This window comes from Heteronotia binoei, chromosome 6 (assembly GCF_032191835.1).
Source record: "Heteronotia binoei isolate CCM8104 ecotype False Entrance Well chromosome 6, APGP_CSIRO_Hbin_v1, whole genome shotgun sequence".
Lineage (NCBI taxonomy): Eukaryota > Metazoa > Chordata > Lepidosauria > Squamata > Gekkonidae > Heteronotia > Heteronotia binoei.
In genome coordinates, this window is record NC_083228.1 from 96,739,011 (window position 1) to 96,765,056 (window position 26,046).

At 44.6% G+C, this 26,046-nt stretch overlaps 1 long non-coding RNA gene across 1 annotated transcript in view; it reads left to right on the top strand.

The window, feature by feature from the left end:
• Window positions 1-2,860: 2,860 nt before the first annotated feature.
• Window positions 2,861-26,046, top strand: part of LOC132573375 (uncharacterized) — an 81,851-nt gene continuing 58,665 nt past the window's right edge. The window contains exon 1 of the long non-coding RNA XR_009555531.1: window positions 2,861-2,997. This is a non-coding gene — a long non-coding RNA (uncharacterized LOC132573375). The remainder of the gene's footprint in view (window positions 2,998-26,046) is intronic.

The following is a 26,046-nucleotide window of genomic DNA, read 5'->3' on the forward strand; positions in this document are numbered from 1 at the left end:
AAAACAATATTTTTAAAGTGTGTTCCTCTATTTTACACCAGAATTTAAGAATTAGGGAGAAGCATATACTTTACTAGAGTGGCTGGCAGGCAGGCAAGCTGTAAGCTTTTTTATTATGATATGGTCAATTTATGCTTTCAGGGGAGGAAAAAGATCTTTTTCATGACTTGTGGCATTGTGTCTATTGGATCTCCTCCCTCCTCCTTGCAGCCTCTAACTAGGAAAAAGACAGTCTTTCTCCACAGTGGGGACCAAAGCAGGAGGGAAGCGACTTCAGCAGGGTAAAATGACACAGAATCTAGCCTGCAAAGCAGCCATTTTGTTCAGGGGAGCTGATTTCTGCCATCTGGAGAGCAGTTATAATTCTGATTGATCTCTAGTCCTCACCTGGAGATTGGCAGCAATGGTTCTCCAGGAGGAAATGGCTGGTTTGAAGGTGGAGGATATGACATTGTACCTGTCTGAGGTCCCACCCCTCCTCAAACCCACCATCTCCAGGTTCCACCCCTCAAATCTCCAGGAATTTCTGAACCTGGAGTTGGCAACTGCTAAGTCACACTGGCTGTCCTAGGGGGGTTGCTGCGAAACAGGAGCATTTAGCCGGACCTAGTTAAGTCATGCCAGTCAAATGTGTCAAGTTACCTAGAGGGTGTTGCCAGGTTTAGGGTAGCCAACTTCCAGTTGGAGCTTGAAGATCTCCTGGGATCACAACTGAACTCCCAACAACAGATTGTTCTCCCCATCCTGAAGAAAATAACTGCTTTGGAGGGTGGACTCTATGGCATTATATTCAACTGAGGGGTCTCCCTTTACCGCCTAGCAACAGCCTCTGGCTAGCAGCTTTCCCAGTGGCCCAATCCTCATATGTCCTGGAGTGAGGCTGTGGGGAGGAGGGAGGGAGTGACAGGAAAGAGGTGGCTGCCATGACATCTGAGGAAATGCTTTGTGAGGCTGCAATAGAACAGCAGCCCTTTCTGAGGCCAGTTGATGGAAAGGACACAGAGAAGCATTAAATTACCGGACAAATACGTAGATTTTGCTTTTTATTAGACATGTACTATGTATATCATATACAAAACAGGATGGCTTATGGTTTAGTTATTGTTAATATTATCGTTATAGTTGATGTTTGTAAAATTGTGTTTATTACTAATTAATAAAAAATTTAAACTGGGGGGAAAAAAAGAGAGAGAAGCATTGGAGATGTGTCTGTCTCTGAGGAAAGACTATTTTAGCGGTTTGTTCAGTGTTCCCAGTCCTGCAGTAGGTGGGAGACAGGGGAGTCAGCCAATGGGAACCCAGAAGTGGTGACCGATGCATGATGGGCCAATAGTTTGTTGGGTACACCTGTCAGCTAACGGGAATGCTCTGTTTGGCCACCACCATTAGGGAATTATTATCTATGATACAAATGGGTAGCCATGTTGGTCTGAAACAGCAGAACAACGTTTGAGTCCAGTAGCACCTTTAAGGCCAACAAAGTTTTATCCAGTGTATGAGCTTTCCTCAGAAGTGTGCATGAACACAAAAGTTCATACATTGGATAAAACTTTGTTGATCTTAAACATGCCACTGGATTCAAACTTTGTTCTACTTTGTTATTTGTTTCAGATTCTGTAATCCTAGTGATAGCATATTGCTTATTAGATGTCTTATCCTATGGATTGTGTTGATTTACACTGTGCAATCCAGTTTGCAGCTCAGTGAGAAAGGCAAGCCGTGTGTGTGTGTGTGAGAGAGAGAGAGAGAGAGAGAGAATAAATAAATAAATAAATATGTCACCAAGACATCTTTTCACTGGGTTTCCAATATGATGTGTCAAAGATACGTTTTACGGGGACACATGAACATACTGAACATGTGGCAATGACATTTCTCAGACTGTAAAGTATATTGAAGTAATCTCAGCAATGGCACTGTTTTGATAAATGATTTTACCCATACTTCTAATCCTTTAGCATATTTGCTATTGCATTTCAGGATTATTTGTGTCACTATAAAGAAGAGTGTTCCATACTTTATTTTTATTTTAACAAGCCTGTGTGCCATTCAAAAAGCCTCAGGCCTTCATGTTGCCCTCTCTTGCTCTGCACAGAAGGAGTGTGAACGCACCCTAAGGCTAAGGAACAAGTATGAAGCTAATGATCTCGTCTGTTTAATCATGCTCTGACATTTTAATAATAGATTATGAATAAGTAATAATCCTTCTACATAGCTGGAGAGAAGAAAACACAGATGAAGCAATGGAGTCATTATAAGGAATGGGGATCAAAATGTGTTAGAGCAGGTAGCAACTAAATGGGAATAGGAACATTGTAAAAGAGATGTTGGTCAGGCCAGCAGTATGATAGCTTTGGATATACACTAAATCCTAATATAAGCTCAGTTTCCTGTAAAAGAAAAGAATACCCACCCAGACCCATTTTCTTCAAATAGCAAAAAAAAGACCTTTAAACTACCTTGACAAATAGCAGCTGACTAGAAAATTACAGTCATTAGCAGGATATCTCGAGAGTAGACTATTGTAAAAAAATTATACTAAGAGACAGATGTTAACAATTTCCAACCCCAAAAGACAGCTACAATAAAACCCTACATTTTTAGCCTTCTAAAGCCTTGCTATTGAGAGTCAGCCTAAAATGTAAAATGTATGCATTTCCTTTCTCTTTGCAGGAGTGAATTATACGGCCAAAGCACTGGAAGCATTCCACTGCATAGATTAATCAGATAAAAACTGTCTTAAAAATACAGACATCTGTCAGTATTTGACAATGAGGGTTCTAAATTGAGATCACTTACATTTGGTCTAGCCCAGTACTGGTAGGAAAGCTATAAATCACAAACTGGCTTCTTGATTACTGAGTACTGCTTTCAAAGATACTTCCTAAACACATGGTGGGGAGTGTGCACAGGTGTTTTAAAAATGCATGTAAATGTAATGCTGGTAGAGGAGGAAGAGGAGAAGGAGAAGGAAGCTGAACTGAGTCCATTCTGAAGGTACTTAGATTTTTTTGTTTTATGGAATGCCTCAGTCACTATAAACTGTATATCAGTATATAGAGGTCTCTTTTCCAACACAGGGATAGTCTTGAGCAAAACTCTGGAACACTATACAACAAGTGTGCATATCATCCTTGAGAAATAGGAAGATAATGTTAAACTTCCACTACTATGTTGAGAATTTAAGAGATGGAGAAAGTAGGTGGGTGCAGTCCCTTTCATATGAACTCATGTTAACCCATTTTGACTTCTGAAAGCAAACAGAATATTTTTTCACACCCCTTATGGGTAAAAGGCTATATTCCTGCAGTTAATGAATCTTTCACCTGAAGGTGGGTTCTCCCCCCCCCCACCCCCTTCCTCCATTTTGATCCAGTTGTCCTTAGGAGGCCCTTAGAGAAACATTTGTTAGAACTAGTGTGATGCATGGTACCACTTACATTGCTGGATGGAACCACTAACAGCTCCTTTGTGAAACATTGTGCTACTTATGTATTTAAGATTTGCAATGGAGCCAATGCAGCAGCTCCATAGGGAAGAGAAAGCAGTGTGGAGGGGAAGCTGATAGCTGCTTCTGTCCACATGTCCTGGTCATGAGGAGAAAATGATTTGTAGGAATCTGGAAGATTTCCACTAAATTTCTGATGCAAAGTCCTTGCGTTTTTGTCCAGCTGACACAAGGAATTTGTAAATCGTAAGGAGATGTTCATATTAGGATTTGGGAAGCCTGCAATCAAATCCCCACTGTGCTAGATTGCATACTGGGTGACCACAAGCAAGGTTTCTTACTTTCAGCTTCACCTACATCAAATGAGGTACATTTCCCAAGGGTGGGATAAAAATGCACGTGATAGAAGATTTGTGATTTGTAAGAGCCAGAGAGACTGCATGAAAAATGGTGGCTATCATGTGTCATTGTCTCACAGACTTGTAACAAGGACAAGGCAAGTGAAGCACTTGCCTTGAATGTACAAAGCTGAAGGGTACAGAAAAACTATATAAAATATTCATCTACTATCCCAAGCTGCCATGCCATCAGGAAAATGGAACATTTCTATAAATTCAAATTGAACCAACCAGCAGAGGCAGCTGGTACATTAAGGCAAAAAAGGCAGCTTTTTGCCACCTTTACAGAAAAGTAAAGCAACTGCCATACTGAACTTACAGGCAGTGCTTGCAGGATCCCTCCTTTTCTTGCTCACTTGTCTTTCTCAACCTCAACCAAGTTCTTTCCTACAATCAAGCTAGAGGGCTTTCCTCCCTGTAATGTACTGGGGTCGGCGCAGCAAGAGACCAGAGTCGGAGAGTGATTTCAGCAAGCTTTACTTCAGGAACACACACACAACACACAGAGCTCTGTTCAAACTTCCCGCTACTTTATACAATTCTTGCCACCTTCTGATTGGTCCTTACCTATCTACATGGATTGGCTATTTACAGGGCCCTAAGGGCCTATCAGGGTACAGTATGAGCCTGGATGTTGATTGGCTACTTATGTTTCAATCCTTCCCCTGATTGGGCACGCTTAGGCCTTCTCTAGAACCTTGGTGTGGAGTTCAAGCTCTGGCTTGTTCGGCTTCCCTCCAAAAGTAACAGTTCCCTCCAAAAGTAACAGTTCTCCCATTTGAGCCTAGGACACAACACCCCTCCTCCCATAGTTCCAGCTATCAGGTGACATAGTCCTGGAGATATGCCGGAGGGCGGCGGTCTCGTGTCGAGTGTCGGAGCTCCGTGGGGACTGGGCGTTCCGACTCGGTTGGTGGTTCCGTGGCTGCAGAGCTGGAGACATCTGGGACGGCGGCCCCGGGAGACCTGGGTTCAGCTGCGCGGTCAGGGGTCTCCTCCTGCTGGGCTGAAGCGGGCTCCACGGAACCCTGTTCTGTGTCAGGCTCTCGGGGACTTATGTTGTCCGCATCTGGAGCCTCTGACCTTGGCTCCCCGGCAGGCAGGCGACCTCAGAGTTGGTCGATGTGTCACCTCAGGAGATGTCCACCCCCCAAGGTCACTGCATAGGAGACTGGTCCGGTGATGTGGTCCACCTTTCCAGGGAGCCAGGCAGGGCCAGTGGTGGCATAGTTCCGTGCCCACACTGTCTCACCTGGGTAGAACCCTCTGGGGGCTTTAAGGTGTTCCGGCGCCGGTCGCCTGTCTGGGGGTCGGTCAGGGTGCAGCTTGTCCAGCAGGGTGCTGATGCGGCGGCCCATGAGGAGTTCTGCTGGACTGCGACCTGTGGAGGTGGTGGGTGTGGTCCGGTAGGCCATTAGGAAACACGCCATGTCTTTTGGCCAGTCTGAGGGGCCCAGATGGTTCAAGGCCTCCTTTGCCGTGCGCACCATCTGCTCTGCCTGGCCGTTGGTGGCTGGATGAAACAGGGCAGAGCGAATGTGCCTGATGAGGTTCCTGGCCAAGAAGTCCTGGAACACTGCGGACGTGAATGCTGTGCCGTTGTCGGTGACGATGGTCTCCGGCAAACCGTGGGTTGCAAAGATGGTCCTCAGAGCCCTGATGGTCGCCTGCGACGATGGCGAGGGCATCTGGACCACATCCAACCACTTGGAGTATGAATCCACTAGTATGAGTAGAGTCCGCCCATGGAAGGGGCCAGCAAAGTCCATATGCAGTCTTGACCAGGGGTTTTTGGTGGATTCCCATGATTGCACTGGGCCATGTGGGGGGTCAGGCCTTGACACCTGGCACGTCGGGCACCTTTTAACCCAAGCCTCAATTTCTGCATCGAGGCCGGGCCACCAGACATAGCTCCGTGCGAGAGCCTTCATGCGGACTATGCCCGGGTGTACCTCGTGCAGGGCTCGCAGTACTTGGTCTTGCAAGGGTTTGGGGATGACGACTCTGTTGTCCCATAGTAGGCAGCCTTTGTGGGTGGATAGTTCATCTTTCCGGGCTGCAAACGGAGTAAATTCCGGCCCAGTCGAGCCCTTGGGCCAACCCCTCCCCACCCAGTCCAAGACACGGGAGAGGACTGGATCACGAGCGGAGCGGGCAGCAACGTCGCGGGTGAGCAATGGCCTGTCTGGAAGCATGTCCATCAGTAGGATCTGATGAGCCAGGGCTGGATCGGGATCCACGTCAGGCAAGGGCAAGCAGCTCAGGGCGTCAGCATGGCTCATTGCCTTGCCCGGGCGATGCACTAGGGTGTAAGTGTAGCCGGCTAGAAAAATGGACCAACGGAGGACCCGTGAGGACAACACCTGAGGGGTCTGCCGGTCCGATGCAAAGAGGCCCAAGAGGGGTTTGTGGTCTGTATAGAAGGTAAAGGGCCAGCCATAGATGTAATCATGAAATTTTTTGACGCCGGCCACGACTGCCAACCCTTCTTTGTCTATTTGGGCGTAGTTCCGCTCCGCCGACGAGAGGGTCCGCGAGTAGTACGCGATAGGGACTTTGGTCCCATCCGGGAGTCGGTGGCCCAGAACTGCCCCCACACCATAAGGGGATGCGTCGCATGCAAGGACCAAGGGCAGGGTCTCGTTGAAATGGGCAAGGACGGAGTTGGACATCGGAAGGCCCTTGATATCCTGGAAGGCTTTAGCGTGCTGGCGGCCCCACGCCCAGGGTCAGTTCTTGTCTAGAAGCCGGTGCAGGGGTTCAGCCACCGCTGCCTTGTGGGGGAGAAAAGCATGATAAAAGTTTAGGAGGCCGAGGATGGCCTGGAGTTCTTGCTTTTTGGTGGGCACTGGGGCATCTCTGATGGCACGTAGCTTGGCGTCGGAGGGGTGGACCCCCTGGGCATCGATGGAGAACCCCAGGAATTCCACCCGATCCACGCCCAGGAGGCACTTCTCCCGTTTGACCTTGAGGCCGGCTGTTTCAAAACGTTGTAGGACTCCTCTAAGGCGGGCGGCGAATTCTTCAGGTGAGGCTGCCACGATCAGCACATCATCGAAGAATGGAGTGACTCTGGGGAGTCCTTTTAAAAGGGAGTCCATTAGTTCCTGGAACAACCCCGGAGCCACACTCACGCCAAATTGCAACCGCTTTACTCTAAAGGCCCCCCGGTGGGTCACAATTGTTTGGGCGTTGGCCGTGGCCTCATCCACCGGCGTCTCTGAGAGCTTCCTGGGTTGGAGAACAGCCCTGGCTAAGTCCACAGTCTCCATGCCACATGTACTGATAAGCAGAGGTCTCTGCATGGTAGTCTCTGTAATCTTCTGGAAGGTCAGGTATGACTGGAAGCCTTCGACCCACAAGTCCCACAGCTCGGGGCGATCGATATTAAAGGGCTGTAGGAGGTTGGCTGGAGCCTCCATTCTTGGCAGTATGTCTGGGCGGCTTGCGAGCTGGGGTGTGCGCAGAGCAGAGGTGCGGACCCAGATGGCTTGGATTTAGCCGCCTTTCCGTGTTCCTGGTTCTGTTGCTGGTTCTTACTGGCATCCCATCCTCGTCGCCAGTGTAATGTACTGGGGTCGGCGCAGTAAGAGACCAGAGTCGGAGAGTGATTTCAGCAAGCTTTACTTCAGGAACACACACACAACACACAGAGCTCTGTTCAAACTTCCCGCTACTTTATACAATTCTTGCCCCCTTCTGATTGGTCCTTACCTATCTACCTGGATTGGCTATTTACAGGGCCCTAAGGGCCTATCTGGGTTCAGTATGAGCCTGGATGTTGATTGGCTACTTATGTTTGAATACTTCCCCTGATTGGGCACGCTTAGGCCTTCTCTGGAACCTTGGTGCAGAGTTCAAGCTCTGGCTTGTTCGGCTTCCCTCCAAAAGTAACAGTTCTCTCCAAAAGTAACAGTTCTCCCATTTGAGCCTAGGACACAACACTCCCATTCTTCTTAAAAGCACAGGCTCTTTCAGGACAATGTTCTGAAGTTTTAGGTTACACATTGTTGGTTTTTCAACTTAAAAAGCAAAAACCTTCCTACACAAACTGAATATTGTCCACACAAGCTGAAATTTGTAAAACAAACAAACAAAACAAAAACACCTTAAGATTGAATTGGAGATTAATTTGCATATATTTTGGTTAGCATGAAGAATGCTTAGCTCCAGGGTTTTATTTGTAGAAAAAGCCCAGCAGGAACTCATTTGCATATTAGGCCACACCCCTGACACCAAGCCAGCCAGAACTGCATTCCTGTGCATTTGTGCTCAAAAAAAGCCCTGCTTGGCTCAACGATAACTGGGTGTAAGGAGAAAATAAATAATTCCAAAGACATGTGGACTGGCTGGTCCTGCTGACCTACCTACTATGTGGAGAACAAGCTAGAGCTTATGTGTCTCTACTGCTTCTCCCATCTGCAAAGCCTCCAGCTACCTCTCAAAGGCAAGGCAAACCACAGTGTTTGTTTCATTTTCCCCCACTAACACCCCAGACTGCCCTGTTTTGCTTTCAGAAAGAGATTAACCCTTTCCCCTGCGTACTTCAGCAAACAAAAACCCACATTTGTACTGTATATAGCCAAAAATAAAGTGTCCCCAAATGCAGTGAGATAGCGATCATTAGTAGAAAGTGGAAATATTCTGAACAGGATTCTTTAAAAAAAATAAAAACTTTTATCCTTATATTATGTCCACCAAATTAAGATTGACTGAGATAATTGTGAATTTTCTTTTGACTGAGCCCTAACACCCCATTTAGTTTAAAATTTTCATCTTTCTATGAACCAATGCCTCATTTTAAACTTTTAGTCTTACAAATCACACTGTCTATTCTTGAGTATAGGGGTCTTCCAGATGTTTAAGGAATGTAGTAATTCTCCTTGGGGGTAAAAAAACACTAATTGTTGCTTTGTTTAAGGTGGATGGTTAAAATTTAAGTGGTTTGGAGGATGTAACTGAGAGACCATGTTAAATTAGGGCTAGCCAGGGAATGTGCTCAGACCATAACTCATGTCTACATTTCTAATCACTGACCCTCAACTTCCTTGAAGACATGTCCCATAAATTATGACTATGTGAGACTTATTTAAATGTTGCATAATTTTGTCCTGTTTTTTAAAAATGAAAATTGATTACATTTTCTGCTGACTATCTTGATTTTTATATATCTATTCAGTTATTTCTCCCTGTGTGTTAATCAAAGGACACTTGCTTCTATACAATTGCTTGGAATAAATGTTCAAGAGTGGAGAAAGTTCAAGGGAATGATAATTTACTGACAAGAACATTACTTTTTATTTAGCATTCAAATTTAGGAATGTGATACATATGACTTGATTCAAGCTATAAATATGATTTCTTTAAAAAGATAAGGAGTTCCCTTGAATGTAGAAATAGTATTATACATAGTATTATATCTTCCACACTGATTTTAGAATTAGGTAATACTTGTTAGGCTAGTCGGTCTCCTCTGCTATTATGCTCTGTTAACTATTGAGTAATCAAGGTCATTTAGGAATGAAAGCACCACCTGTCTTCCAGTGTGCAGACGAAACCAGAAATTAACCTTTCTGAAGGATGTGTGCAAGTTCCATGGGGGGGAAAAGATACCATTTTAAATCAGGGCAGTGAGAAAAATAGTTTTGAGGCCAGTATTTTTGGGCCAGGCTATGCAGAATCAGCCTTGGGAAGTTCAAAAACTATGCTTCTAGTTTTATAGGACTAGGGTTGCCAACTCTGGTTTGGGAAATTCCTGGAGACTTGAGGTTGTGTCTGGTGGGGAGAGGCATTTGGGGAGAAAAGGGAGGTCAACAGTTATGTATTGTTATACAGTTGGCCCCTTGAAGCTACCATTTTATCCAGGAGAACTGGTCTCTGTAGTCTGGAGATCAGTTGCAATCCTGGAAGAACTCCAGCCCCAAAGAGGGGCTGGAGAGGGGTAGTACATAAGCACCTAGTTTATTTAAACGAAAATAATTCCTCAGAACCATGAACTGCATCCAATGATACTAGAAGAAATTGTGGATGTAATTTCTGAGACTCTGGCCATTATTTTTGATAATTCATGGAGAACAGGTGAAGTGCCAGAAGACTGGAGGCAGGCAAATGTCCCTATTTTCAAGAAGGAGAAAAAGGAGGATCCGGGTAACTAACCTGTCAGCTTGATGTCTATTCCTGGAAACTTTTTAGAACAAATCATCAAACAATCAGTTCTTGAGCATTTAGAAGAAGAAGAAGAAGATATTGGATTTATATCCCGCCCTCCACTCCGAAGAGTCTCAGAGCGGCTCACAATCTCCTTTACCTTCCTCCCCCACAACAGACACCCTGTGAGGTGGGTGGGGCTGGAGAGGGCTCTCACAGCAGCTGCCCTTTCAAGGACAACCTCTGCCAGAGCTATGGCTGACCCAAGGCCATGCCAGCAGGTACAAGTGGAGGAGTGGGGAAGCAAACCCGGTTCTCCCAGATAAGAGTCCGCACACTTAACCACTACACCAAACTGGCTCTCCAGAAAAGATAATTGTGATTACTAAGAGCCAGCATGGGTTTTTCAAGAACAACTCATGTCAGACTAAACTTATTTTAAAAAGAAAGTTACTACCTACAGGGGAATGCTGTGGACCTTAGTTTATCTTGATTTCATTAAGGCTTTTGATAAGGTTCCACATAATATTCTTGCTGAAAAATTGATAAAATGTGGTTTGGATCCTGTTACTGTTACTGGATTTGTAATCAGTTGACAGATCATGCCCAAAGAGTGTTTGCGAATGGTTCCTCATCCTTTTGGAGAGGAGTGACGTGGAGTACCTCAAGGATCTGGGACCTGTTTTGCTTAATATCTTTATAAATGATTTGGATGAAAGAATAGGGAATGCTTATTAAATTTGCAGATGATAATAAATTGGGAGGAGTAGCAAATACAGTAAAAGACAGAGTCAGGATACAGGATATCTTGACAGGCTGGATTACTGGGCTAAAACAAATCAAATTAATATTAATGGGGATAAATATAAAGTTCTGCATTTAGGCAGGAAAAATCCTACCTAACTTTTCTTGGCAGTATAGTGTGTGAAAAGGGAGACTTGTCTTGGCAGTAGAGTGTGTGAAAAGGATCTAGGGGGCTTAGTGGACTTTACACTGAACATTAGTCAGCAATGTGATGTGGTAGCTAAAAAGGCAAATTCAATTTTAGGCTGTATTAACAGAAGTATAGTGTCCAAATCATGTGAAGTGATGGTATCACTTTACTCTGCTCTGGTTAGACCTCACCTAACTAGAGTATTGTGTTCAGTTTTAGACACCACAATTTAAGAAGGATATAGACAAGCTGGAACATGTCCAGATGAGGGAACATGTCCAGAGGAGGGCAATAAAGATGGTGAGGGGTCTGGAGACCAAGGCCGAGGTCAGACGCACATAAACTGACGAGATGGGCATGGATGAAAGCCAAATGCATGTCGGATTTTATGCGGTTGTCCAAACATCAGCATCTGGCAATGGTTGTTGCCTCGTTCGTGTCCCGAACTGCCACGACTGAGACGCGGACTTTTTTGATAGTACATTAAATCTGGAATAATAATGCTTCTGACGACTCTCGCATGTACTTTCTATGTTTGAATGCTCCATTGTAGCCGACTCATCGCAAGTGCACATCCGCTTCCCTGCAAGAGCCCACTCCAAATGATATCATTGCTCCAGCAATTGTTGACTCAGCCTTCCATCCTTCCGAGGTCGGTAAAATGAGTACCCAGCTTGCTGGGGAGGGGGGGAGTGTAATGACCGGAGAAGGCAATGGCAAACCACCCCGTAAAAGGTCTGCCGTGAAAACTTTGTGAAAGCAGCGTAACCCCAGAGTCAAAAACGACTGGTGCTTGCACAGGGGACTTTTCCTAAATGGGGGGAGGGAGATCACCCACATTTGCTGTCTCCCTGCCAGGGGAGGAGGATGACCCACCTTTGCTGTCTCCCCGCCAGGAAGAGAGACAGCAAAGAGTTGCTGTGCGCCCCCCCCATTTAAACACCATGGCGGGGTGTTTAAATGGGGGGGGGACAAAGATCCCGCACCTTTGCTATCTACCCGCCAGGCGGAGAGACAGCAAAGAGAGTTGCCGTGCGCCCCCCCATTTAAACACCGCAGCGGGGTGTTTAAATGGGGGGGGAGGAAGATCCCACACGTTTGCTATCTCCCCGCCAAGTGGAGAGACAGCAAAGAGAGTTGCCGTGCGCCCACCCCATTTAAACACCACGACGGGGTGTTTAAATGGGGGGGAGAAAGATCCCGCACCTTTGCTATCTCCCCGCCAGGTGGAGAGACAGCAAAGAGAACTCCTGAGCTTCCCTTTCCTTTCCGGGTGTTTAAATTGGGGGTGGGGGGCAGATCGCCCACCTTTTCTGGCACTTAAAAAAAAAAAAAGCCAAGCATGATATCCCATGGTACTGTGCTTGCACGTGTGTGGAATGCCATCTCAAAAAATGAGGTCCGGTTGAGCACTCTGATCGACCAGCGATGGGACCCACATGGGATAGAACGGTAGCCTGGCTGTTGTCTGATTGGGAAATTGGTTGTGCGGATTATAATAGAGGCGCGTTGCAGATGGATTTAATGGTGAGTGTGACCGCACCCCAAGTCCTGCAAGGAAAGGTTGAAGGAGCTGGGTATGTTTAGCCTGGAGAGGAGATGACTGAGAGGTGATATGATCACCATCATCAAGTACTTGAAGGCTGTCATATAGATGGTGCTGTGTTATTTTCTGTTGCCCCAGAAGGTCAGACCAGTACCAATGGGTATAAATTAAATCAAATTAGCTTTTGACTAAACATTAGGAAGAACTTCCTGACAGTGTGATTCCTCAGTGGAACAGGCTTCTTTGGGACGTGGTGGGCTCTCCTTCTTTGGAGGCTTTTAAACAGAAGTTTAGCGCTCATGGTCCCTTCTGACATACCCTGGAAAATGCTGTTTGCCATTTTGGAGTCAAGCAGCAATTTTTCTCCAGGTCAGTTTTGCCATCTTTTGGGTGTGGAGCAGTTGTCACTGGTGGTGTGGGTGGAAGGTGCATTGTGTTGGAGCTTGTACTTGATGTCCCTGGAGGTCCCTTCCAACTCTATGATTCTAATATGAGCTAGATTTCTGTGTCTTCTATTATTAATTATATTGTTGTTTTGTAATTAATGAAATAAATTTTCCATTTAAAATAATGAAATGAAAACAAAATTTTATTTCATTTTTTTTGTTTCTTTTGTTATTGCAGCCTTTGCCTCTATTGGTTTCACTTTTACACAGCAGTCAGCATTTTCCAGATAAAAGGCATAGAGAGAGAGCACAATACTCCTTAGGGGGAGTAGGAAGGACATGCTATGGATTTTGCTTTCCTTTCTCCTCCCAGAGCCTGCCCTGCTGTGCCAAATTTCCCTTTGCTCTCTGCACTCCCCTGCTTGCTTGCTGCTCTCCAAACTTCATCCCTCCTCCAAGCAAATTTACCTCAAGGTCCTCCTGCTGCCTACCAGTCCCCCCAGATACCTTATCCTCCATGTGCCACCAAATGCCTTTGCCTTGTCAGTCTGCCTCTTCCTCATGCTGCTATTTTTAAGCTAAGCAGATGGTACTGTGTGCGCTACTATTTGGAATCTTTCCTATCAATTCTCCTTTATAATTTAATACTAAATATGGATGCCCTTCATTGCCTCAAAAATAGGTCCATTTATTCTATCTAAAATTTGTTAATGTGGATGTCCTTGGGAATTATTACCAATACCCCTGATTTTTGTTTCCACTATACATGACCATGAAGGCATAGTCCCAAGTAAAGGGGGATCTTCCCTTGAAACAATGGGAAATAAGACCAAATAGAATTAACAAAACAATAATGAAATATACAATAATGAAACACACTCATATGAAACAATCCAATAACAAAACATTTCCTTTTGGACAATAACAAAAATGAAAGCCAAAAAATGAAATCCCATACACTACTGCAGTAGGAACCATACAGCTTAAAGAGTAGCACTTCCCGTATGCCTGCTTATTTTTCACTCACCCCCCTCTTGCAAGGGAAAGAAAAAGATGGGGGAATAATATTTCTGTGGCCACAGATGAAAACTACAAAATGAGGAATGGCTTAAAACCACTTTAAAAGAAACAGAAACTAAAACAGGTTGTACAGAAACCTTTAAGCCTTACCCTAGAACAAACTTAGGATAAGTCCACAAAATACTAATCCTTTAACATTATTACATATAAAGAAAGGTCTCTGGATTCTAAATAATGATAGCATTCCCGAAACTTCTATCCAGACAATTCAAGCAATCAAGCTAAGCCACATGACACTTTAAAAAAAACAAAAACCTTTTAGCTATTTTTGGTGTATTTGAATGGCAGCTTTTCTATCTTTCATAACTGTGCTACTCAGAAAGCCCTAACCCCCTAAATAAATTTGTCAGGATGTCACTGATTTTCTGGAAGCTGCCATGCCTTATCACACATTCTAGAACAAGCCATGGAAAAGCATGAGCCACCTCTCAAAAGTCTTAAGAGTCATCAGGGCTTTTTTTTGTAGCAGGAACTGCTTTGCATATTAGGCCACATCCCATGTAGCCAATCCTCCAAGTGCTTACAGTAAGCCCTATAAAAAGTGCCCTGTAAGCTCTTGGAAAATTGGCTACATCAGGAAGGTGTGACCTAATATGCAAAATAGTTCCTGCTACAAAAAAAGCTCCAGGAGTCATACTTAAATTTTCCAGATGCATTCATCTGGCCACAGTAAGTAAGTAAGTAAGTAAAATTTTATTTGTATCCTGCCCTCCCCTGCCGAAGCAGGCTCAGGGCGGCTAACAACATCCAAAAGTGAACAATACAATAATAAGACATTAAAATCACATTAAAACCAATCAATAATTAATTAAAACATTTCTAAATCTAACACTATTAAGTCTGGCAGTAAATATTGTTGTTTGACGCTATGTCTGTCAGATGGTGTAGTGGTGGTGGATCCCTAGACCAGACCATTTTGGCGTTTCCTTTGTTGTGCACCTATAATTCAGTCATTGATAAATGCCTGTTTAAATTGGGTGGTCTTGCAGGCCCTGCGGAACCGGTCTAAGTTCTGCAGGGCCCGCACTTCCTCTGGGAGCTGATTCCAGAGGTGTGGGGCCGTGGCGGAAAAGGCCCGAGTGCGGGTGTTTTGAAGTTTAACTTCTTTTGGCCCAGGGATAGTCAATCTGTTTTTTTCCTACTGACCTCAGTGCTCTCTGGGGCTCATATGGGGAGAGACAGTCCCTCAGGTAAGTCGGTCCTTGGCCATATAGGGCTTTACAGGTAATGACCAGCACTTTGTACTGGATCCGGTATACAATCGGCAGCCAGTGCAGTCCGCGCAGCCCTGGCCGTATATGCTCCCATCTTGGGAGACCAAGTAGCAGCCTGGCCGCCGCATTCTGCACTAGCTGTAACTTCCGGGTCTGGCACAGAGGCAGCCCCATGTAGAGAGCATTAGAGTAGTCCAGTCTTGAGGTGACCGTCGCATGGATCACCATTGCTAGGTCCTGACGCTCTAGGAAAGGAGCCAACTGCCTCACCCGCCTCAGATGGAAAAATGCTGACTTGGCAGTGGCTGTTATCTGGGCCTCCATTGATAATGAAGGTAAACTATGGTCTGGTTTCTTCCAGTTTAGATTGTACCATTGACTCCTCAAGAGCCAGTTTGTACCAGGAGAGCCAGTTTGGTGTAGTGGTTAAGTGTGCGGACTCTTATCTGGGAGAACCAGGTTTGATTCCCCACTCCTCCACTTGCACTTGCTAGCATGGCCTTGGGTCAGCCATAGCTCTGGCAGAGGTTGTCCTTGAAAGGACAGCTGCTGTGAGAGCCCTCTCCAGCCCCACCCACCTCACAGGGTGTTTGTTGTGGGGGAGGAAGGTAAAGGAGATTGTGAGCCGCTCTGAGACTCTTCGGAGTGGAGGGCGGGATATAAATCCAATATCTTCTTCTTCTCAAATGGAGCTGTTGTGCTTGGAAACTGTGTGGAAACTTAATTTAGTCCCACATGTTCTACCTATTTATATTAAGAGTGAGCAGGATTTCACCAATGCTTCAGAAACTTCAGGGACTACTGACTTATTTCTGGGACCAATTTGAGGCACTGGTTACATCCAATCTTTCCTTCAGGAGTTCAGGACATTATACATGATCCATTTTATCCTCACAAGAACCTTCTGAATTAGATTAGGTGGTGAGTATAAGACTGTCCTGCCTCCAAGAGCATTCAGTGAGCTTTGTAGAGGTGTGGAAATTTCAGCCCAGGTCTTCCATATCTTAGCCCGACACTTTTATCCATAGTACAATGCCCACACATAACAAAGGTTTGTTTCTGTCAGCCACACATAAAGAAAAAGTCCAAGGAAGCAACTGTTGCTAAGGTCTTAATCCCATTATGAAGACCATCCCCATTGTGTTAGCTATGGTGTTACAGTAGGTTACAATGTGGCTCTAAATTAACCAATTCTTTTCTTTGTTTAAGGTAGTTTACCTTAAGTAACCCCCCTTATGACTTGCTAATTCTATCAAGCCTCTGGGAGCATCCCCCGTCCGCCTCTTTTGGTGACATAGGAGTCACATGTACTGGCATCACTGCAGTGTCACAGGTCACCTGACCTATTGGTCACACACCACATGACCTCATTACCTGAGGGCACAAATCTGGTTATATCAAGGCCAGCACATGGCAAGTTCAGTGTGTCTTGTCTTACCCTACCACAGACTTGGACCCCCAAACTCTATTTGGGACACTCTCTACCTTCATGCCTTCTGCTTCAAGGATCCGTGAACCAGGTAGTACCCCCCCACCTCTGCAAATATCCCTAAAAAACCCCCTATATTCCTCACCACTTATTTCCTAGTCTCTTGTTATGAGTGCTTGATTGGATGTGTGATTGTATGAAGTAAAAATTTTATTTTAAAAACTATTTAAATTGTTTAAAAAAAACCTATTTTATTGTTGGAGTCTCTTTTCTGAAAACTACACCTCCGTAAATTGGTGAAAGATCTCTCCTACTCTCTGCCAGGGTCTCCTCTGCTAATTCCCCCATCTAAGAGAAGAGGAGATCCACAGCAATTTCCCTAACATTTAGGGATGGGAGACCACCAAGGAAGCCCAGGGTTGCTGTGCAGAGGCAGCCAATGGCAAACCACCTCTGAATGTCTCTCGCTTTGAAAACCCTACCGGGTCGCCAATAAGTTGGCACTTTCCATTACCAGTGTGACTGTATTTTGAAAAGGGCTTTGAAACTTTTTTTAAAAATGTAAAGTGGTTTAGATATCCAGAAAAAGCATACATTTTGACCCTCAACCAAATCTACTATCTTTTCAAAAGTTTAATGAACAACTTCAGCACACAGTCTTGATTTTACCCAATGAGCAGAATATGCTGCCTACTTTGATACAGCAATAGCAGCAGTAAATAGGTCCCAATATATCTTGCTAGGTCCCAATATATCTTGCTACAGTTATAGAATCATTGGTCTGGCTGATCTGGTCTACAGCAGTTTGTTCTGCTTTTTGTTAAAAAAAAAAAGATGTTTGAACCAATCTGTTGCTACTCAGTGATGTGCATCCAAGTTACTCCCTTAATTTTGAATTCTAGCAAATTCAGAAAAGGAGACTCTTTCTTCCACTATAATATCTGCCAGTGTTGCTGTGGAATTAATTTAATATTGGTAAAGAACTTGATATACCAGTAAGAGGGTGCAATAAAGGAACACATTATTATTTCTAGAAATTAAATTAGCTACAGCATTTTGCATGGAAGAGCTGAGTCCTGCATTCTGTCTATAGGCAAGGAATGGTCATGAAACTCAGGAAGGGGGTGGTTCAAAGGTGACCTTTCCAATCCTGGAGCTCTCTTGACCTTCAAATAGCAAAAATGAGCTAGAAATCTTCTGAGAGCAGGCTCACATAAGCTTTCAGCCCAGTTGTGCTTTGGTCCCTGCCAGAAATAGCATGAGAAATATCTTTTCTCCAAATGCTTTTACTGTCCCTTGGACCTCACTTTAGATGTCCTGATTGACATCACTGGAAAACTAGGACCAGAAAAACCATATTTGCTTGATAGATGGTTGAATGCAAATTCTACTAAAGTGTTCTGAGCTTGGTATAAATGATAAGAAAAGCTTTCAATAATACATTAGTTGCTTTGCCATAGTACAGCATGCACATTTTGAAGCATGCATTTTATTTCAATTTTACAAGAATATACCATACAGGTACAAAATTTCAGTGATTATATAAAATCACATATAAATATACCCCCAAAGTAAAAGAAAATCAAGAGAAGGAAACCAGAAACCAGAAAAAAAGAAAAGCTGTCTGGGTAAGAAACTGGTAAGAAAATAAAAGGAGAATGAACATTGGCTCATATTAAATCTACAATTTTGTGTTTGGCAAAAATATGCTTATAAACCAGCAGGATCTCTATATATGTAATAAAGGGAAACTAAGCCAAAATAGACCCCACAGGGAAATCTTTTCCAGAAGGCTAATCTTATGGAAGGTTAGTAGCTAACTATATATAATGATTTTTAAGCAGAATCTCCAAGCAGTAAGTGGTATTATTCCATTTCCATACTATTCAGTGCCACTGTGGTGCATGTACTGGTAACATCTACTAGATTAGAGTAATGCAATGGGCTCTATATGGAGCTGCCCTTGAACAATGTCCAGAAGCTATAGTTGGTACAGAATTCTTTGGCCAGTGTTGACTGGAGTGGGTCATATCACTTCAGTCTTGTTGCATCTACACCGGCTTCCAATTTGCTTCCAAGCACAATTCAATATTCTGGTATTGACCTTTAAAGTTCTGTAAAACCTCAGAGCAACATTGCTTAAGGACTGCCTTCTCCCCCATGAACAGTCCATCAGGTCCTGCTTTGGTAGCCATCTAAAGCTACATTGGTTTCTCAATGTTTTAAAATATAAAACAAACAAGGTGATGTATGGTATCTTGGTTTGTACTTCTTGCTGTGATCAGGGGAAACCTCTGGAAGCTCTAATCTAGTCTTCTTCTTCTTGTTTGTTTGTTTATTTGACTTAATGAATCGCCCCATCCCAGCCAGTGCCAGGCTCTGGGCAATGTACAACATAAAAATAAAGTACATACATTTAAATCAATAAAACCAGTTACATTAAAAAGAAATTATAAACCCCAATGTTGTCTCATTTAAAGTGCTATTGTTCAGTTCCCAGTCATTAGACTGAGGTGAGAGGACCCCGCTCAGTACGGGGTGGGGGGAAAAGAGGCCTGTGCTATTTGTATAAAGGGTTACCAACTTCAAAGTGGGGCTTAAAGGTGTCCTGGGATTACAACCAGTCTCCAGACTACAAAATTCCGTTTCCCAGGAGGAAATGGGAGTTTTGGGAAGTGGACTCTATTATTCAAAGCATCACATCTCTTCTGAGTTCCCTCCCCAAATTCTGCTCCTAATCTCTAGGGATTTCCAAACAGACTTGGCAGCTGTATTTGAAGAACTTGCAAATGGTTTAATTAATTAACTTAATCCATACTCCACCCTTCTCCCCTTAAATGCATTAATAAAATTTGATTCAAGTATTGCAGATACTTGCTTGGTAAATTTATATATTACTATCTCCATCGTCTTACGCTATTTTTTAGTGTGCTGATGGTATTTTCAGTGTCCAGTATGTGAAATATGTCAGCATTATAAAACTGCTTGATGAAATGGATTCTAAGATAGTTAGATGGATAGGAATCTGGTTGGAGAATGACATTTTAAGAGTAGTTGTCAATGGCATTTTATCTGATTGGCAAGATGTATCCAGTGGGGGTGGCTCAAGACTTGGTTCTGGGCCCAGTACTTTTCAATATTTTTATAAATGGATGAGGGGGTGGGGGACTACTCATTAAATTAGCGGATGACTCCAAGTTTGGAAGAATAGTGAACACATTGGAAGATAGAAATAGAATTCAACAAGATCTGAATACAATGGAAAAGTGGGCTGATGTGAATAAGATGCAATTCAACAAGGATAAGTGCAGTGTTGTACATCTGGGCAACAAAAATGAAAAGCACGCATACTGGATGAGGAACACACTTCTAGATAACAGTGTATGTGAACAAGATTTTGGAGTGGACTGTGAGCAGTCAGTGTGATGCAGTGGCAAAAAAGCCTAATGCAGTCCTGGGATAGATCAACAGAAACATAACTTCCACATCACAAAATATCATAGTCCTGCTGAAAACTGCATTGGTCAGGCTACATTTGGAGTACTGTGTGCAGTTCTGGAGGCCTCACTTAAAAAAAGATGTAGACAAAATGGAACAGGTACAGAAGAGAGCAATGGAAATGATCAGGGGTCTGGAGACCAAGCCCCATGAAGAAAGGCTGAGGGACCTGGGAATGTTCAGTCTGGAGAACAGGAAGAAGGGGGAGCATGATTGTTCTTTAAATATTTCAAAAATTGTATATTTATATCAAAAAGAAAAGAGGAGCAATTTTGCCACATTCCTGCTAGCAATACAATGTAATTTATTTATTTATCATATGTCAGGAAGCATATCTTATAAAAGCCTAAAGTCCTGGCATTTTCCAGCTCTCGCATTGACTGTGGTGCATACCATATCAGCCATTGGCCTCTGAACTGCCAGTCAAAGCAATGTGTGTGCCATTGGCTGAGTCCACTCATCTTCCCTACCCAGGACAGATGAGGATTGAGCCACTGGGGAAACTGCTAGTAAGTATCTGTTGCTAGGCAGCCAAGTTTGCTTTTGTCAGTAAAATACAACCAGCCTTGGTTCTCTCACTAAAAAGTGAGGGTAGGCCCTTGCTAGGCCTCTTTTGGCCTCACTAGTATTTATACACCATCTGTTTGTTATGTGTATTGTGCATTGGACTACTTTATAATCGTATAGATTAATAATGCAGGCATGCTGTAATTTAAAAAAAAATTCTAAATAATAAAAATAAATACATTAAACTTTGAGGGTCAGGCAGCATAAGGAAAGGACACATGCTAGAAAGATGAGGACAATCAAGGAAATGACTTCTTTTGAAAGCAATATTTCCATATTGGATGAATGGATGGGGGAACTGGGATAGTCTTGGTAAAACATTTGTGATTAGCAGGGCTTTTTTTTGAGCAGGAACACACAGGAATGCTTGACATCAGGGGGTATGACCCAATATGCAAATGAGTTTGTGCTGGTCTTTTTCTACAATATATATATATTCATAATAGCTATGTAAGATAGATAGATAGATGATAGATAGATAGATAGATAGATAGATAGATAGATAGATAGATAGATAGATAGATAGATAGATAGATAGATAGATAGATAGATAGATATTATGAATGAGGAATGGGAATGTGGGAACATACCGTATTTGCCAGCGTATAAGATGACTTTTTTGCCGTGAAAAACATGCCTCCAAGTGGGGGGGTCGACTTATATGCTGGGTGCACTTCAGTTGAATAGGGGGGTTCCCTGCTCGTCCCCCAGACACAGCAGCCGGGCTTTCGGGAGGCCACCTTGGAAGTGCCACTGGAGCCACTGCGCTTTGCTCTTGGTCCAGCGGGCCCTGAAAGGGACTCGGGGGCCAGGAGGAGACTTCGGCGGCGGCAAGAGCAGCCGGTGTGCCTAGGGAGGGGGGGAGTGCGCGTCATGGTGCCTGTGCAGCTGGGCCCTACAAGCCCTCATGTGGGGCGGATGGGGCTCTTCAACTCCCCCCCCCCCGCCGAAGCGAGCAAGGCTGCCAAGAGACCAGCCAAACCTTGCTCTTGGTCCAGCAGTTTGGGGGTCCTGTCAGGCTGCTCAAACGGCTCCACAGGCCTTGGTGTGGCTGTGGCTCAAGCCGCTCTCCTGCAGGCCTCGTGAGTCCGAGCAGGGAGAAGAGAGCCCGCCGGGGACGGCTCTCGGGCTCGTGTGTGCCGCTCGCCCCCTCCGCTCTGCTGCCAGCTGGCTTCCACTCAAGATGGCTCTTGTCCAAAGCCACCCAGCCCCCGCAGGCCGGCAGCGAACCCTGAAAGGGACTCGGGGGCCAGGAGGAGACTTCGGCGGCGGCGAGAGCAGCCGGTGTGCCTAGGGAGGGGGGAGTGCGCGTCATGGCGTCTGTGCAGCCGGGCCCTACAAGCCCTCGGGTGGGGCGGACGGGGCTCTTTGACCCCCCCCCCCCCGCCGAAGTGAGTAAGGCTGTCAAGAGACCAGCTGAACCTTCGCACCGGCGCCCCCACCTCGACCCTGTTGCGTCTGGCGGCTGGGGGGGGCAAGGGGAGCATGGAGCGCTCGGAGGTCTACTCTTTCTTGGCCGCCCTCAGCTGCTCCTTCCTCGCCTCCTGCCTGCTCTTCTCGGCGCTCAACTGCCAGCAACGGGGGCCATACATGGACGAGGCCTTCCACATCCTGCATGCGCAGGCCTATTTCAAAGGCCGCTTCTGCAAGTAGGGAGGCGAGCCGAAGCGGGATCCCCCCTTACCTCTCCGAGGAGACGCCTGTAGGGTTGCCAGCTCCACATTCATGAGCAGTAGCCTTTCCGTTGCCCCCTCCCCCCTTCTTATGCATACCATACATTGATAAATACTCCCTATCCAAATCTCTTATCAGGTCATAATATACAGTATGTCACTTGGTATTAATATATGGTACGGTACTATAATACTAGTACTATCCATAATATGGATTCAAGGGCGGACCAGACTGCTGCTAGTGACATGGAGACAGGGAGGGCAGACAGGGAGCAGAGACCAATCCAATCAGGCTTTGTATACAGCCAACAGCCAACCACAGTACTGCACCATTGTACAGTACAGTACAGCATAGAAAATGTCCAGCAGTCAAACCCCTATCAACCCTATCATGGCACCAGCAAAAAGAAAGAAATATGATGCAAGTTTTAAACTTAAAGTTGTAAACTTTGCCATGGAACATAATAATTGTGCTGCTGCAAGACAATATGGAGTAACAGAGAAGATGGTTCAGGACTGGAAATCAAATGAAAAAGCATTAAAGAGTATGCCAAGGGGTAAGTGTGCATTAAGATGAGGCACCCCACACTGGCCAGAACTCGAAAAACATGTAGCAGACATGGTGGCTCAGCATTGCCAAAACGGTTATGTGGTGACACGAAATACAATTCGCTTGTTTGCACTTCAGTGGGCCAAATCTAACCCAGATTACAGCAACAATTTTAAGGCCACTATATCCTGGTGTAGTAGATTCATGGCAAGGCATGATCTGGCACTAAGGCAAAAGACAAAAATTGCCCAAAAATTACCTGCAGATCTGGATAACAAAGTGGATAGTTTCCATCGATACGTAATACAACAGCGCACTAAACATGGCTATGCGTTAAGTAATATTGGAAATATGGATGAAACTCCAATGAATTTTGATATGATTGGAAATAAAACTGTCCATCAAAAAGGTGAAAAAACTATTTTGATAAAAACAACAGGACATGAGAAGTCAAGTTTTATAGTGGTACTAGCATGCACAGCTGATGGCAACAAACTGAAACCTATGATTATTTTTAAAAGGAAAACAATGCCAAAACTCAAGTTCCCTGCTGGTTGTTTTGTGCACGTGCATGAAAAAGGCTGGATGGATGAGGAGGGTGTGAAACTATGGCTGGATAATGTATGGAGCAGACGACCAGGTGGTCTACTTCAAAAACATAGTCTACTTGTGTGGGATATGTTCAGGGCTCATTTAACTCCCACCACCAAGGAAAGGCTTGTGAGAATAAAAACAGATGCAGCAGTTATTCCTGCAGAATTGACATCATTGGTACAGCCCCTGGATGTGTGCCTAAACAAGCCGTTTAAAGATCGTATTCGAGAACAGTGGAATGAATGGATGGTTAGCAGCGAAAAGTCATACACAAAAGGAGGAAACATGCGTGCTCCACAGTTGGATGTTTTGTGCCAATTTGTCATAAAAGCCTGGACTGATATTGATGCACAAACAGTAATCAAGTCTTTCAAGAAGTGTGGCATATCAAATTCATTAGATGGTATGGAGGACGAGTACTTGTGGCAAGATGAAGAGGAAGCTGAAGCTGAGGCTACATCATCTGACATGGAATTAGATCCGTATGATGACTGCCTTGCAACTGTATCCCAAGATGTCATTGATGAACTTTTAATATCAGATGACGAACAGGAGTTTGAAGGCTTTTAAAGGGAAACTGTCACGCCAGCAAACTTGCTAGGGACTTGCCCGGCACTTGCTCTCTCCCTCTATTTGTTATCTTTCTTCTATCATTGACAGTTCCAGTTTGGTTAACAGCTTAGAAAACAAACAGCATGGCAGTTCCCATAGGTTTATTGTTCCATTCAGCTTTAGTGAATTAGCCTCTGGCATTTACTATTGGCTGGTAGAATACAGGATGGGGAGGGGTCTTAGCCACCCTCACACTATTTATGAACATTCCTTTGGGAGCTCAGCAAGGTCTGACGAAGGGGGCGTGTCCCCAGAAACATGTTACCTATCCCGTGGTTTTGCTGATCCAGTGTTTATACTCTTGATGTGCCTGTCATACTCCTATGTTTGTGAGTATCATTTTATCTCTGATTTACGGATCTATTAAAAAGGTTTTACACGAGGAGGTGGCGCCCACTGTTTTTCTTCTTGTCTGCTACAGTGTGTTGCCAGAGTCCCTCTGGGTTGTGGGCTGCCTGCCTGTGTTCCTGAGAAGCATCTACCCATCCATAGGGTCCACTTGGAGTGTTGCTTGCGCTGAGGAGGAGGGGAGTGTGTTGTCTTTAGTGAATTACGTTTAATAAACTTGCACTGTTTTATGTTTACTGTACATGTTTGATAACATACAGCCTTGTGACAGTTTTCCTGCATGTCATAAGCATTTGAATATAAATTAACATGTTGAAATCAAATCTGATGTTCTTTTACCTTTTAATTGGTGTGTGGAAGGTGTGCGGAAGAGGGGGTAGTCTTATACGGCGACTATATAACAAATTCTATATTTTGAGTGGAAATGTTGGGGGGTCGTCTTATTCGCCCAGTCGTCTTATACGCCGGCAAATACGGTACATACTCCAAGGATTTTCATCATTTTAACGTTTTTTAAAAATGATATGTTTTTAATTGATAAATGATGCTTGCAGTTAGTAAACACATTATGATCCAAATGAAGGGCTGACCAAGCATCCCAGGCATAATGTCACAAATGATGACAAAATAGATTGCCAGTTTCCTTTGGCCAGGTTTATTCTTATATCCGCCTCTGAGGCATGGCTTTAGCTTGGTTTCTCAATTCCTGGACTATTAAAAATGATAATGTGTCACTGTAATGATGATATCTAGTATTTTTAATGCAAAAAATCCAACGATTAGTCCCAGCAGAATGTGGTCATTATTGGTAGACCGTACTAACGGGGCCTAGTGCTTCCAGATATATGGCAAGGATGCTGGTCAGGAATATTGTTGTTTTGGCCTTTTCTAATTATCTGATAGAGCCAAGGATGAGTAATTTAATTGTGGAAGTCACTGCCAGTGGATGTAGCAGTAGCCACTAGTTTAGATGGCTTAAAAAGGAGATTAGACTGATTCTTGGAGGACAGGTACATTAATGGCTATTAGTCATAATGATGATAAAAAAGAACCTCCATACTGAATGACAGAAGAAATACTCAGAGACACCTGTAAGAGGCAGCATTAGGAGAAGCCTTGGACTCTGTGGTGTATTAGCTGTTTCTCCAGGGTAATTGGCTTTTCACTATGAGAAACGGGATAATGGACTAGACGGACAGGCTCTTCTTATGCTCTCATGTTAGACTTGATCTTCGCGTCGGGAGTTCTAGTGGACGATCTTGCTTCTATAGCGGTGCCATGGTCGGATCACTATGCCCTCAAGGCTCGTGTGGACGTCCCACCCCAACCCCGTTTGGGCGGCGAGCTTATTTTAGCTCGCCCGCGGAGCCTGATGGACCCGGAACGGTTCCTGACGGCTCTGCGGGATCCCTGCCCCCCTGGCGATTCCCTCGATGACCTGGTGGAGTCCTGGAATAATAGGCTCACCGGAGCCATCGATGAGATCGCGCCTAGGCGTCCTCTGCGCCCTCGCGCAAGGCCGACACCCTGGTGTAACCAGGGGCTGCGTCGGCTGAAACGGGGACTCAGACGACTAGAGAGGCAATGGCGGCGTACTCGAGACGAAGCGACTCGAACATCTT